This window comes from Papio anubis, chromosome X (assembly GCF_008728515.1).
Source record: "Papio anubis isolate 15944 chromosome X, Panubis1.0, whole genome shotgun sequence".
Classification (NCBI taxonomy): domain Eukaryota; kingdom Metazoa; phylum Chordata; class Mammalia; order Primates; family Cercopithecidae; genus Papio; species Papio anubis.
Genome location: NC_044996.1, coordinates 94,032,167 through 94,048,776, shown reverse-complemented (window position 1 = coordinate 94,048,776; position 16,610 = coordinate 94,032,167). Strand labels below are relative to the sequence as shown.

Here is a 16,610-nt window from a genome sequence, read left to right as displayed (position 1 = left end):
GTAAGCAAGTGCCAAGGCATTGAATTGTTCCCACCATAGCCACCAATGTCTAGGAAGGAGTTCTCCCCTTGAACTCAGAGCCTCCCTACTGTGGCCTGGTCTTGTGCTTCCTTTAAAGTCTAAGTGACTGTGAGTTTAGCATTCCCCAGCAAGGTTCAAGTTTTTCTTACTGATTTCTTTTTGAAACCAAAGAAATCTCCTGAAATGGAGAAAGATTCAGCCATTTCTCTACCATCTCCAAGCTATGGGATGAGTAGAGGTGAGCTCAGGAGGAACTCCTCTAACCATTGCTTTCTCAGCCTGTGGCCTGGCTCAAGGGAACCAAAACTCAAGGTAGCTGGGAGCTCCAGCCAGAGCCAGCTCCCCAGAGCAACTGATGACCCAGCCAGGATCTTAGGCATACAAACAACTAAAACTGCTGCTGTTGCCAAGGCCTTGACACCAGTAGCTAGTTTCTATGCTGGAAAAGCAGCCCTTAGGTGGATGATAGCAAGAAGGGGGTTATGGCCAAATGCTGCCCTGTTATCCAGCTCAGCTCCCTGTTCCTCACTAACTGGGGCCAATCCTTGGTATCACACAACCTAGCCAAGGCCTGGCATCCCTTCTAGTTACTGCTGAGTTCCTCAGGGTCCTTGAAGGTCAACTGTAGCAGCAGGGATGTCTCATTCAACCAAAGAATTTGCCAAGGAACTTTTGCTGCTGTTACAAATACTTGTCATTAGCTTCCATTTCCTCTTCATTGTGTTTGAAAACAATGGGAGAATCTTGGCCAGCAGGGTGTCCTGGGGTGGGGGGTGGGGTAAGTAAGCCTTTCTGTGGAGCCCTGGGTTTGCTCTTAGTACTGCTGCCAGAAACACTGTTAGAATGGCAACCCTGCCATTCTCCCCTCCAGTGGAAGATTCTACTTTATTCAGGAAGGCTGGTGGCTTGCAAGGGCGAGGCTTACACAAGCCAGCCAAGATTGAGAAGGCAGAGGAGTGCTTTCAATGGAGGCCATAGTTGTCATCTTTTCTTCTGAGCAGGCTCTAGGACAAAGAATGAGCAAATTGAGATGTCCTCTATTGGGAGGATGAGGCTGATATGTTTCATCATTTTCCGATTTGTTGGCTAGAACACCTTTTTGGGAATATGGACCTAGGGAAAAGAATGGTCACTTACCTGGACACTATGGCCGTAGTCTGAGTTTTTCTAGTCAGCATGTGATTGGTTGCACCTTAAGTTTATGACACCAAAAATACTATTAACTCCAGGCCAGGTGCGGTGGCTCACGCCTGTAATCCCAGCACTTTGGGAGGCTGAGGCGGGTGGATCACCTGAGGTCAGGAGTTCAAGACCAGCCTGGCCAACATGGTGAAACCCTGTCTCTACTAAAAATACAAAAATAAGCCAGGCGTGCTGGCAGGCACCTGTAATCCCAGCTACTCGGGAGGCTGAGGCAGGAGAATTGCTTGAACCCGGGAGGCAGAGGTTGCAGTGAGCCGAGATCATGCAATTGCACTCTAGTCTGGGGGACAAGAGTGAGACTTCGTCTCAAAAAAAAAAAACAAAAAAAAAAAAAAAAACAAAAAAAAAAAACTATTAACTCTATTATTTTTGTTCTTAATTCCATCTCAAATTACTTTCTAGAGTTGGAATCAGAACACAAGGATGCTCATTTTCACATGGAGGGAAAGTTGCCAAAGCACTTAAAAAATAACCCCAAAAGTATACCTTGCAGTGAAGCTTGGTAGATAAAGGTGAACTGCTAAACAGACACTGGCGTGCCACACTCCTGCCAGGGCAATCTCATTGTGTGTGATAGTGCTGCAAAGCTGCCAGTATTACTTGAGATGCAGTGTCTCTCCCCTGTTCTCAGTTCCTGGGCTCAGCCCTCCTCCACGGCCTGCCGGTGAGTAGCAGTTTGGAAGGCAGGCCAAGGGAGGTCCCCAAAGACAGTTATTGGTCTTGACTTCTGCTCTTTCCCTTCAAATACTTATATAGGTCCCATGGGTAATAGGCAAGCATGATGGTTGATCAATAGAGAAGTCAATGCGTGAGTTACTATCACATGTCCCCCCAACCCCTCCTGCCACCTCCCGGGGCTCTGGATAATTGAATCTCCCTGAGTCCCACAGCTGGAGACTCAGCCAGGATATAGTCGTAATTGCCCAAGTAGAATCTGACAGAATAAGACAGAGACACTGAAAATAAAGCCCTAGAAAGGAAAAAATTGGAAGCAGAGAAAAGGAGAGGTGAAAAGATAAAAAGCCTCTTTCAAGGTTAGGTTCAGGTTCTGTTTTCCATTTAACCTCGTGTGCCAAAAAGCTGCCCAGGCACACCAGAGCCACATCCTGAACCCAACCCTCCCTGACAGTGCTGCTCTGCCAGTAGCAGGCCCCAGATGGAGGAACCTGGGCCCATTTCTGGCCACTTGCACCCATATGGAGCTTGGTAACTCCCACTGTCTTTGCCAGAGGAGTTGTCTATGCCAATAATATTTCTGCAACAGCATATTATATTATTTGAAGATTAGTAGATCTTTTGTGGGGGGTGGGACGGGGGCAGTTTCTATAGATGAAGAACCAATGTTGGTTGTACAGCTGTTGGGGGTCATCTATCCCATGTGAAGCTATTCTTTTTCCGAATCTTATTGTTTCTGCATTTGTGTCCTCCACCACTCCCTTCTTGGCTGACATAGATATGCCTGCCAGATTGTCATCAAGGGTCATATTTCAATAAAAGGTGCTAAGGACAAAAAAATATATATCCTGTGTTTTGACTCAGGTGATGGAAGTCTAAAGATTCTGCTGAGAAATACTGGAAAGGAATTTGGTCACCTATCCATAGTCCTTCACAGATAAACATATGACCAGACCATTACCCACATCCCTAAACCCTTTCCCTGGCCTCTGAGGGATGGTATTGATGCTGTACCATTCATCATCCCCAATTAAATAGCAGAATCTGCCATAGCCTTTTTAGGCGACCAGCTTTTAGACATCTATTTCAAGAGCATCCTGAGTAGAGGGCACAGAGTTCAAGCCATTGGATATTTCTGTTGTTTTATCACAGTATTGAAACATGGTATTTTTCTACTTAGAAGGACCTCAGGATCACAGCTCTGCCCTTTAGCTTACGGATATATTTCTTCCTCTCTGGTTACTCAGTGACAACATCACAACCAGTCTAACCCCATGTTAAGAATGCAGAAAAAGTCAACAATGGGTGTAATCTCAGGTATAGACCTAAGCAGTATACAGAGTCCAGTTCTGGAGTCTAGCCTGATCGAAGGTAAGCCATGTTCTTTCTAGACTTCTTCCAATCTTGAATTCTATCTAGTAGTTTCATCTTACTTCTAGCTGATAGTCCAATCTCACACCTTCACGCTTGGCTCCCTGGAAAGCAAGGGCCTTGCTGATCTGCTCTCCAAGGCAACCTCAAAGATTAGACTCAAATGTATTCCAGGTAGCAACTCTGACACTGAAAAGCTTTCTTTTTTCCTGATCCATATTCTGTTCACATTCCAACTATCCTCCTCCTACTCAAGATATCCAGTGTGGTAGAATAGAAAGAGTCCAGCTTTGTCATTAGAATGAACTATGTTCAAATCCTGGTTCTGCCACTTATCCAATGAACCTGGGCTACTAGCTCAACTTCTGAGGTCATTTTCTTATCTGTAAAATGGGAACAGTATTATTTTGCTTGCAGAGTTATTGTAACTTGAAAATAATAAATAAAAGCTACTAACAATCCAATAAGTTATTTGGCAGAATCCCAGGCCCACCCCAAACCCAGTGATAGCAGTCTGAATTTTAACTAGACTTCCAGGAGATTCATGAACATATTAGAGCGTGGAAAGTACTGACTTGTTGAAAACATATTCAGTACGTGGTAACCATTATTATAGTCCTGATCTACTCGATTCATTTTCTCCTTATCCCAGGCATATTCTTGCTCTTCTCATGTTGCTCACAACTACCTGCCTGGATGAATTCAGGAAAGTTGCAGGATACAAGGTTAAAACACGAGATCAAATGAACAATCCTAAAATGTTATTAAGAAAACAGTTCTGGCCAGCCGCGGTGGCTCACTCCTGAAATTCCAGCACTTTGGGAGGCTAAGGCAGGTGGATCACGAGGTCAGGAGATCGAGACCATCCTGGCTAACACGGTGAAACCCTACCTCTACTAAAAATACAAAAACTTAGCCAGGCGTAGTGGCACGCACCTGTAGTCCCAGCTACTCAGGAGGCTGAGGCAGGAGAATTGCTTGAACCTGGGAGGCAAAGATTGCAGTGAGCTGAGACTGTACCACTGCACTCCAGCCTGGGCAACAGAGCGAGACTCTGTCTCGAAAAAAAAAAAAAGAAAGAAAGGAAGGAAGGAAGAAAGAAGGCAAGCAAGCAAGCAGTTCCATTTACAATAGCATCAAAAAGAAAAAAAAACAGGAATAATTTAACAAAAGAAGTGCAAAACTTTTACACTGAAAACTATGAAACATTGTTGAAGATCAAAATAAATGGAAAGACACTCCATGTTCATGGATTGGAAGACTTAGGATTGTTAAGATGAAATGTGCCCCCAAATTGATCTACGGATTCAATCCAATGCTTATCAGAATTCCAGTGGCTTCCTTGCATAAGTTGACAAGCTGATTCTAAAATTCATATGGAATTACAAGGGACCCAGAGCAGTCAAAACAATCTTTAAAAAGAACAGAGTTGGAGGGCTTATAGATCCCAACTTCAAAACTTACTGCAAAACTACAGTAATCAAGACAGTGTGTGATACAGACACAAGGATAGATGTATAAATAAATGGAATTAAATTGAGAGTCCAGAAGTAAGTCCTCATGTATATGGCTAGTTAATTTCAACAAGGGTCCCAAGAGAAATTGAGGAGAGAATAAATCATTTTTTAACAAATGGTGCTGAGACAACTGGGTATCTACATGGGAAAAAATGAAGTTTTCCTTGAATCACATGCAAGAATCAACTCAAAATGGATCACAGAATATAAGAGTCAAAATTACAAAATTCTTAGAAGAAAACATTGTAGTGAGTCTTCCTAATGTTAAGACAATTTGCACCAGTGATACAAGAAATAGAAATAAATTGGAGTAAATCAAAATTAAAAACTTTTGTGCTAAAGATATACCATATTAAAAGAGTGAAAAGATAAGCAACAGAATGGGAGAAAATATTTGCATATCAGATATTTCAAAATACAAAAGGACTCCTACAACTTAATGATAAAAATAACCAATTAAAAATGGGTTAACAGATTGTAATAGACATTTCTTCAAAGAAAATATGTGTTTTAGTATGCTTGGGTTGCTATAACATACTACCATAGATTGACTGGCTTAAATAACAAATATTTATTTCTCACAGTCCTGGAGACTGGGAAATCTGAGATCAAGATGCCAGCAGATTCAATGCCTTGTGAGGGCCCACTTTCTGGTTTGCAGATGGCTACCTTGTGGCTGTGTCCTCAGCAAAGACAGAAAGGGATCTGGTCTCTTCCCCTTCTTATAAGGGCATTATAATTTCATTATGAATGCCTACTCTTGTGACTTCATCTAAACCAATTTACCTCTCAAAGGCCCCACCTCTATATACCATCACATTGGGGATTAGGGCTTCAGCATATGAGTTTGGATAGGACACAAACATTCAGCTTATAGCAATATGCAACTGGCTAGCAAGCACAGGGAAAGATTCTCAAGCATTACTATTCATTAGGGAAATGCAAATCAGACCACAATGAGTTACCACTTCATACCCACTAGAATAGCTATAATCAAAAAGCCAAACAATAACAAGTGTTGGTGAGGAAATGAAGAAATTGGAAAACTCATACATTGCTGATGGGGATGTAAATTGATGAACCTCATTGAAAAACAGTTTGGCAGTTTCTCCAAATGTTAAACGTAGAATTTCCACGTGACTTAGCAATTCCATTCCTAGTTATATACCCAAGAGGACCGAAAACAGGTGTTCAAACAAAAGCATGAACATGAATGTTTAAAGCGGCATTACTCATAATAGCCAAAAAGTGGAAATTACCCAAATGTCCATCTACTGAGGAATGGATAAACAAACTTTGATATATCCATACAGTAGGGTATTATTTAGCCATAAAAATTGGTAAAATACTGATACATGCAATGTTGATGAACCTTGAAAATATGCTAAGTGAAAGGATCCAATCACAAAAGACCACATATTATATGATTTAATTTATATGAAATGTCCCAAACAGGCAAGTCTATAAAGGTGGAAAGCAGATTAGTGGTTGTCAAGGCTGGAGTCTCAGGGACAATAGGCATGGGGTTTCTTTTGGGGATGATGAAAATATTATAAAATTAGATTGTCATCATGGTTGTCCAACTCTGTGAATGTACTGGAAACCATTGAAGTATACATTTTAAATGGGTGTGCTAAATGGTATATGAATTATTTCTCAATAAGTGTTTGGTTTTTTTAAAAAAGCTATTGATTATTTCCATCAGTCTCATTCCTCTTGACAAAAATCTGAGTTGATGGTGAGCATGTACTTCATTCCTGACTCCAAAGGGTACAATATTTACACCATTTGAATTTGGGAGTGACTTTACTATTACAACCTTCCCCTTGAAGACCTGGAAGACCCAGCAACATAAGGAGAAAGAGTAGTCTCAGCCTTGTACTAAGACTTCAGCGAAAATAAGAGAGATGGGAGGGACTACTATTGGGAAGGAGGGGCAATCTTTCTAGGCAAATATTGTGGTAGAATGAATAAGAGCTTCAGCTCATTGGACAAATAAACCAAGTTTTAAATCCTGATTCTACCAATTTACTTTGTCACCTTAATAAGTTACTTGACTCCTCTCAACCTTAATGCCTTCATCTACAGAAGGGGGCTAATAAAAGCCCCACCTCAGAGTGTTACTATGATGATTAAATGAGATAATTCACATGAAGCACTTAAAATAATATCTGCCATGTAGTAAGTATTTGATAAATGTTAGCTGCTAGATTTATTTTTATTGAGGTGAGATTGAAGTAGAACAATATAAGGAAAAGTAAAGCATCTTCATCTTTGGAGTCAGACAGCTCTGTTAATGTGACCTTGGAAGTCACTTTATTTGTTGAGCCTTAGTAAATAATGAGGATAGTAACCCTTCTCTTATGGAGGCAGTTCCAAGCCTGGACACTGGAACCCACACCATGTAAGTTTTCACACTGGCTCCACCACTTACACATTGTGTAACATTCAGCATGTTTAACTTCCCTGTACCTGGATGTCCTCTTCTGTCAAATGGTGGAAACAAAAATACATCCTTGTGTTGATGTGAGCAATTATTAAGTTAATCCATGCAAAGTACTTAGGACAGTAAGTACTCAATGAATGTTAACTTTTATTATAAAGCTAAAGTAGGAATCAAATGAAGTCTCTGGTAGAGCTGTTCATATGGTAGGTTCTCTATAGATGATGGTTCCTTTCCTTACCTACCCTGCTGTGTGCACCAGGTCAAGATATTTTTGGACCTGCAGATAAAATGTTTCAGCCTTAGGAGTTCCCCACTGAAGTAAAATTTTCTGGCAAGCTCAATACTACCATCTGATGAGAACAATGTAGTCTGTTGGCTGCCTGCAAGATGACTGTCTATACTCCCAAGAAAACACCCCATTCAGAGCAGTAGAGAAAGAACTGTTTTGCATGTGGACCACTTAAGGTCCAATTTGAGGCTGGTTTAGGTAAAACATCTACTCCTCCTCAAACCTATCTTTTTTTTTTTTTTTTTTTTTTTTTTTTTTGAGACGGAGTCTCGCTCTGTCACCCGGGCTGGAGTACAGTGGCCGGATCTCAGCTCACTGCAAGCTCTGTCTCCCAGGTTTATGCCATTCTCCTGCCTCAGCCTCCCGAGTAGCTGGGACTACAGGCGCCCGCCACCTCGCCCGGCTAGTTTTTTTTTGTATTTTTAGTAGAGACGGGGTTTCACCGTGTTAGCCAGGATGGTCTCGATCTCCTGACCTCGTGATCCGCCCGTCTCGGCCTCCCAAAGTGCTGGGATTACAGGCTTGAGCCACCGCGCCCGGCCTCAAACCTATCTTTAGACTTAAAGTCAACTTAAATGTTATTGAGTTTCCTATCCTGGGTTAAGCACTTTCACGTATCTTTGCTTACACTATTTTTCTATCTAAATGTACGTTTTAAAAGCAGAAATCCTCGTTTAATCTTTAAAACAGGTCTGTGATTTTTAAGCACTATTTTATCAAAATTCAGAATCGTGGTAGCATTTTTGCTGTTTGTAAATTAAACCAAATGGATTTTAAGTGCCCAATGCCATTCATTCATTTAACTAATGTGCCAATAATTTGTTTTGTGCTCCAGAGATTCAGAATTGGACAAGATAGACAAAGTCCTCACTCTCGTGGGGCTTTTATCCTAATGGAAGAGATAGATAAGTATAAATATACAATTATATAATACTTTATATACAGAAATACACACACAATCACTTTTTACCCTGGTACAGCAATGCAAAACACCTTGATTTCCTCAGCTATGTGCAATAGGCTAAACTCATGAATCTCTTTGCTACTGCAGTAACTAAAATATTTTTTGCATTAATTTTTGCCAGAGAATAACGTTTCTGTGAACATGAGAGTGTAGATATCTCTTCAAGATACTGATTTCATTTCCTTTGGGTATTTACCCAGAAGAAGAATCTCTGCATCATATGGTCTTTGTATTTTTAATATTTTGAGTAATATACACTCTTTTCCAAAATGGGGTACTAATTTACATTCCCACCAACAATGTACCAGGGTTTCCTTTTCTCCATACCCTCATCAACATTTGTTATCCCTTGTCTTTTTGATAAAAGCCTATTTATGACAAAATGGATGAACCCGGAGGGTATTATGCTAAGTGAAATAAAACAGACACAGAAAGAAAAATACTGCATTATCTCATATGTGGAAGCTAAAAAGTCAAACACACAGGGGCATGGAGGTGGAAGAAATAAGGATGTTGGTCAAAGCATACAAAGTTGCAGTTACATAAGATGTACAAATCTAGAGATCTCATGTACAGCATAAGTTCTATAGTTAATAATGCTGTATTGTATACTGGAAATTTTCTAAGAGTAGATTTCAGGTGCTCTTACTGCAAAAGAGGGTAATTATGTGAGGAAATGCATATTTAACTTGCATGACTGTAGCAATCATTTCACTATGTATATGGATGTCAAAACATCATTTGTACACGTTAAATACATACAATAAAAGATTTTCACCAAAGATATTTTCTCAATAGGATTTGCGATGAGATTTTTAAAAAATTGTCTAACAAAAGATGACAAACTATCACTGAAGAGGTAGGATTTGAAAGTAGTTTAGACAGAAAGGTTGAATTCCACTGTTGATAGAGAAATCAGTTCATGTCACATGGAAATCTTGCCCATTCTGTGCAACTTTCAAACATGGCCAAAGACTAAGGGTTTCTGGCAAAAACTCCTCTCCTCCTGAGCAGTGTAAACCTTAACAGACCACATTCTGTTTGTAAACTGCTTAAGTTTCTTCAATATGACCCTTCATTCTGGAGTTGCTTACTGCCATTAACAGAGTAACATAACATGGCTTTGAATTCCCATTTTCCTCCTAGCTACTTATTTTCTATCTGAAAAGGATAATTAACGGAACTCACCTCCCTGGGTGTTGAGTTGATTCTATTTTTTGCAAAGGAAAAAATCTGGGAAAAGGCCATGGGTGAAAAATCTTTCCAGCTTGAAAATGCATTAGATTAAATGTGAATAAGTCAAAGTGCTGAAAAAACAACAATTTGTTCCCTGATTTCTCCTCATTTTTAAATTTGATAAAGATGAAAAAGCAGACCAACCTCAGCAGATACAATAAATGATAACTTATAATTGAGAGAAAACTCTTATTTGGACTAAATTTAAACAGCTACTATTTAGAAGTCTCATACATGACTATATATTTAAGCACCTTTTACAAATATGGAACCTTTAGTTTTAGAAAAGTGGGCAGTGGTAAGAGTGAGGAGAGGCAGATAGAAAAGAGTAATGAGATTGTAGATAAACTAGATAATACTATGCATTTAGAACATACTTTTGGCCACTTTCTCATAGGCTGGTAGATATTTTGTTCTATCAAATAAGCCTGTCATAAAACTCAGACCGTTACTAAAACCTTTTATTAAAAAAAAAAATCCAGTTTTGACAAAAGATAACCCAAACCACGTCTGTTATTGAAACAATCTCTGAGTGAGAAAAACCATGTGTCTTTGGGAGCTTGCTGGAATGGCACTCAAAACTCTTAGACCTGGATGCAGCTCTGCCCTCCTCACTCTGTGACCTCGTGCTCTTTTATCAGTTCTGTGAAGAGGATATTTTGGTGGTTATTAAACTGAAGAACAAACACCCTGCCTAGCTGCATAACACCATGCTCCAAACTTCACCTCCAAATTGCACACTGGCCCACCTCCCTCTAATTGGCTTGGCTGCCCAGAGGATGAAGTCCTGATTCTTGCATATAAGGCCCTTCATGTTCTGTCTCCTGTGTGCTTCTCCAGCCATGACCCCTGACACCTTCTCACAGTCATCCTTAGCTCTAGCTAGTTCTGCAAACGTGTCATGCAGTCTCATCCCTCTATGCACTCACAAAGGCTAGTCCCGCTGCCTGAAAATCCACCGCCCCACTCCCTGAGTTCTATTTAGCCAATTCCAGCGGGTCCTTTGGTGTCAACTCAGATTTCACCTCCTTCAGAAACATCCTGTTGATATACTAATAACGTGTATAGTATTCGGATATGATCATTGTTTATACTTTCTGTCTCTCCTTTTATGCTGTGGGCTTCTTGAGGGCAGAAACTAATTTATACCACTAACACTTAGCACAGTGCCCCAAGCTCATAGTAAACACTTCAGAAATACAGGGTAGTAACAATTCATGGAGGCTTTGCTGTAGGCTTCATATTTCTGGTGATATCTTACACTGGCTTATCCTCCTCAAAACAATTATTAAATGTTGGACTTTCTTAAAACTTGGTCCTAGACCCCTCTTCTCTTCTTGCTGTATGCTCTTGCCCAACCCTCTCTCTTTCTTAATCATACATACCCATGGTTAGTTTATCTCCTATATAAAGCTGGCCCCCAAATTTATATCTCCAGTTCATATTTTTTCTTAGCTCCAAAACTTTATATCTGTTTGGTTGGCTCAATGACACCCCAAAACCCAAATATTCATGTATCCAAAATTAAACATTTGATTTTCCCCTCCCAAACCTGGTTCCCCCTAGTGTTCTTTATATCTTAGTGATTAATACTCCTCTCCAACCAACTAGGAAAGCTAGAAGTCTTAGAGTAATCCCAGACATCCTCCTCTTTCTCACCCCTTCTATATAGAATTGATCACCAAGTCCTATCAATTCTGTCTCCTAAATATGTCTCAAATCTATTCACTTATTTTTCCACAACTATTATCCTCTGAACTACATCATTAGCCTAACTATTCTTATGCCATTTCTTGCTTTCTGTAGACTGTTGTTCATGCTGTAGCCAGGGCGATCTTGCCAAAACTCAAATATGATTATATCACCCTTTCTCCTGTTTAGGTCATTTTAATGAGTTTCAAAGCCCTTTCCATTGCCTATGAGGCTGTGCATGCCCATCTATGCCTAATGATGTACCAACATCAGCTTCAACCTCATTATCTGGGCAAACCTGCTTTTCAGATTCATTTATAGCTTTGACTTTAATATTTGAAGACTGAATAGCCAAATATCTTCTTCAACATTGAATTACTTCGCTTTTGCTGCAGCAGCCAATGACCCTCCGTTTTCAGTGGTTTGCAACAACAAACATTTTCTTTGCATCTCACATGAAGGCTAATGGCTAGCTACAACTTTGCTGGCCTTGGCTGGATTCAGGTAGCATCATGAATCTTCTGATTCAGGGACTGAAGATGAAAGAACTGCTACTCTCTTGGGCACATGTTTCTACTTTTGGAAATCAAAAGCTCAAGAGAGAGAGCCAAACCATGAAAGGGTATTTAAATGGCTGCTCTTATGTAGGGTATGTCATGCCCATTGTATTAGTTTTCTATTGCAACATTACCACAAACTCAGTAGCTTACAACAACACATATTTATTACCTAACAGTTTCTGTGGGTCAGAAATCTGGGCATGACTTAACTGTGTCCTCTACTTAACAGTTTCACAAAGCTGCAGTCAAGGTGTCAGCCAGGCTGCAATCTCATATGAAGGCTTGACTGTGGAAGAATCCACTTCCAAGCTCATTCATATTGTTGGCAGATACATTTTCTTGTGACTGTAGAGCTGAGGGCACTGCTTTCTGACTATCAGCTGAAGATTACCTTCAGATCCTAAAGGCCACCCTTACCTCCTAGTGGCTGCCTGCAGTTCCTAGATGCTGCTCAGAGTTCCTAGAAGCCTTGCCACGGTTTCTTATAATATGGCAACATGGCTGCTTACTTCATCAAGCTAGTAAGGAGAGTCTCTAAAGTGAGTCTGATAGTAAGACTATATCTTATAGAATGTAATATAATCACAAATTAGACATTTTATCACCTTTGCCATATTCTATCACTTAGAAGCATGTCACAGGTCCCGTCACACTCAAGGGGAGAGGATTGTACCAGGGCATGAATACCAGGAGGTGAGGAACATGGAGACCATCCTAGGGTCTGCACATCACATCTACTTACATTCTATTGACTAAAGCAAGTCACTGACTAGCCAGTCCTAAGGACAATTGGACAGTAAGGTATACTCTACCTATAGGGTGGGGAAGAAATGAATAATTTTTAACAAATAATACAATCTACCAAAACCATTATTTCTGATATTCTTAAACTTGTGCATGATCAATGATCAGGTGATCACCTAGGCTACTGCATAATAATGACAGTAATATGAATAATGGAAGTCATTTGGAGTTATTAATATTTTAATATTCACTTTAAAACATAGTTAAGCATTCTAGATAAAACTGGAGAGAAAATCTCTTACGTTCTATATATTTTAGTTCTATCAATCCGTTGAAAAATAAATGTATATCCTTGCAAGAATAAAATACAATAATGCTGATTGTAAGAACTGTTAAATTTATCTCCACAAAACTTAACTTCCAGATAGTTAAATATGGAAGTAGATTGGTAGTTAATATAAATTATGAGAGCACACACTCACTAAATAACCTTAGGGAGAATGTTATATCAATTTTGAGACAGTCTTTTAAAACTTTAAATAATAGAGATTCAAGTATATTATCATTTTAAACTATAGACTTGATTGAGGTGTTAGCATTCATGACAGTAACCAAAATAACCTTTACGTGCATATTAAATTTTAGTTAATCATTTCATGATTCCTTAGGAAAAAAATCTTATGTGGGAATTTTTCACATCTTATGAGGATGACTTAAAACCAGTGTGTCTACTTTGTCAATCCAAATTTTTCAAGGAAGAAAAATCTCCAAAATGGAGGTTAAGATAATCTTTCCAAAGGAAGTAACAATTCAGTTAAAACCTGAAAGAGTTAGCTAGGCAAAAGTGAAGTGAAGAAGGAGAGGGAACAATCCAGGTAGAGGGAGTGACATATGGGAGACCAAGAATGCTGAATACAAGTGAAAGGGGTTGAAGTGCTGAGGAGGTGTATTCCTTTACTATGCTGCCACAACTAAATGGCTTAAAATGACTCACATTTACTATCTCATAGTTTTTCATGTCAAGGCACAGTTTAGCAGGGTCCTCTTAAGACTGCAATCAAGGTCTTGGTCAGGGCTGGGCTCTCATTTAGAGGCTTGACTGGGGAAGGGTCCACTTTCAAGCTCACTCCAGTTCTCAGCAGTTCCTTTCCTTGTGGCTTTAAGACTTATGGCAGGCTGCAGCTGGCCGCAGTGGCTCACACCTGTAATCCCAGCACTTTAGGAGGCCGAAGTGGGCGGATCACGAGGTCAAGAGATTGAGACCATCCTGGCTGACACAGTGAAACCCCGTCTCTACTAAAAATACAAAAAAATTAGCCAGGCGTGGTGGCAGGCACCTGTAGTCCCAGCTACTTGGGAGGCTGAGGCAGGAGAATGGCGTGAACCAGGGAGGTGGAGCTTGCAGTGATCCGAGATCGCACCACTGCACTCCAGCCTGGGTGACAAAGTGAGACTCCATCTCAAAAAAACAAACAAAAAAAGACTTATGGCAGGCTGCTTTTTCCAAACCAGCAATGGAGAGAGAAAGACTCTAAAATTAGCTAGCAAGATGGAGTCATATATTATAATCACAGGAGTGACATCCCATCACCTTTGCCATATTCTATTATTTAGAATCAAGCCACACTGCCCACTTACACTCAAGGGGAGGGGATTATACAGGGGTGTGAATACCAGGAGGTGGGGATCAGAAAGACCACCTGAAAAATTGTCCCCCACAGAGAGGCAAAGTGGTATAAGATAGGTGGTAGAGGTTCACTTAATCTGCAGTTTAGCCAAATGATGCTTGGCTAGGTGTGGGGGTTCAGTCAGGATGGTGGGTGAAATTGTAAAATTATAGGAAATAAACACAAACCCTCTTGGAAGGCCTGGGAGTTTGCATGGTTTCAGTAAAGTGTTTGGCTGAAGGCAGCTGAATTCTCTTAAAAACTTAGGGCATAGATACATAGGAATGTAGAGGAGTTTATCTAAATAACTTGTTTACTTATGTGGTCCTAAAACTAACCTTTGATCATTCAAGGGCAGGATGGCTCTCTCAGGGAGAAGGCTACCAGGTTAATTACCCTCTAATGGTGTTGACTCAAAGCCTTTGTCATTTAATGTGTGCTAAATAAATGCCAGTAGCACCAGCAAGTGAGGGCCACAGCTGCAACTCTTTACACCACCCTCCTGGTGTCTATAAGTGGCCCAGACCCTCAGCCAGGCTGATAGGCAAAATATCTGTGTCAGTATACGTTATTCATCCATCGTTAAGTCAAAGTCTGCAGAACACACCCCCACAACTAGGTATCAAAATCAATATTCAGCATAAACTAAGGCCAAATCCAAAGATCCTCATTATATATTGAAATTCTAGTATACAGGCATAAATTTGAAAATATGTCAAAATATTAATCATAATAAATTTATTATTAAAATGTTAGTAGCCAATTTTTAAAAGTTTATTATTACAATCTTGGAACAAAATTCCCAAGTACTATCATGCAGCCTACCACACTGTTGATCTTTCCTTCAAAGCATTTTTACATCCACAACTCTATATTTACTTGTATGAATAGCTGATTAATATTTGAATCCTGTGCTAGGTTGTAATCTCCAAGAGAGCAGGAGCCTGTGTCCAGTTTTGCTCACAGTAGTACTTTTGGTGGAACAGGGTTTTTGGCTCCCATATTCCCTTTGATCCTACCCATCCTCACCCAGGAGACTTTAGCATCATTAAATTGCATCAAAGTTATTCTATCAATGGTATTCAGGAAATGACAAGAGAAGAGTTTGAAACAAGAGGCTTAACTTTAAATTTTTTTAATAATTGTGAAAATTTGGAAACAACCTAAATGTTCAACAGTAAGAGAATTGAGTGTTTTTGTTTTTGTTTGTTTGTTTGAGGTGGGGTCTTACTCTGTGGCCCAGACTGGAGTGCACTGCAGCTTCAAACTCCTGGGCTCAAGCGATCCTCCTGCCTTGGCCTCCCAATGTGTTAGGATTATAGGCATGAGGCACTGTGCCTGGCACTGGAATTGTTACATATACCATAGTATATTCAATCTATACAGGGAGAATGGATGCTACTTCTTTCTTTATTTAGTGGTTACCTCGTCCAGGTTAAAGAAAACAAGTGAGGCTGTTGCCCAAGCAGTACTACATGCATATCCTAATAATAAGGTAGCAAAAAATTAATTCAAACATGTTTGTGTTCAAACTCTAATTCTACCAATCTTGGATGACCAAATGGAGGTCTACCTATCCTAAAAAAGATTTGTCTAAAGCAGTGGTTCTCAAAATGTGGTCCTTGAAGCAACAATGGCAGCATCATCTGGGAACATGTTAGAAATACAAGTTGAGTCCCACCCCAGACCTACTAAATCAGCAAATATGGGATCCAGGCCCAGCACTCTGTTTTAACAAGCCCTGTAGCTGATTCTGATGTACACTCAAGTTGGTGACCCAAGACCCTTGGTTATTTTTGCCTCTGACCACAAGGTGGCAACCTTTGTCTAAAGTCCTATGAGTTGTCCAATGGTTATGGTAGGTGTAATCTTGTCTAGCCACTGTACTGTCCAAAGGCAGTAAGTAGTGATGTGATATGGGGATGTGAGGGAGAAGTGAGAGATGGGAGAGGAAGAAAAGAGATGAAAGGAAGAATGAGGACTGGAGGAGGCTTTATCTCTGCTTTGAATACAGCAAGTAAACTACAGTGAGGAGGTGGGACAGTGTTAGGGGCGCTGGTTGTTTATCCTCTAACAATGCAGCTCATTCTGGGTATAAAACAATGTGAAGTAATATTGGGGAGTTTGTGAGCAGCCAATTTCACCTGTGCTTTTTATCCTTGTAATCCCTAGACACCACCCAAAGGCAAGCACCTCCTCACACTATCACCTATCCTCTTCCTACT

At 40.2% G+C, this 16,610-nt stretch overlaps 1 protein-coding gene across 7 annotated transcripts in view; it reads left to right on the top strand.

The window, feature by feature from the left end:
• The window catches only part of SHROOM4 (shroom family member 4), a 243,873-nt gene that overhangs the window by 221,790 nt on the left and 5,473 nt on the right, over nt 1–16,610 (top strand). For 2 of the 7 annotated variants that reach the window (XM_021933005.2, XM_021933012.2), the window contains one exon: nt 3,080–4,200. The exons of 2 other annotated variants lie outside the window; for them this stretch is intronic. The gene's annotated coding sequence lies outside the window, so the exon portion shown is untranslated. Of the gene's footprint in view, nt 1–3,079; nt 4,414–16,610 lie in introns of those variants that run through there. 3 more of the 7 variants (XM_021933007.1, XM_021933008.1, XM_021933006.1) reach the window with 3 other exon arrangements.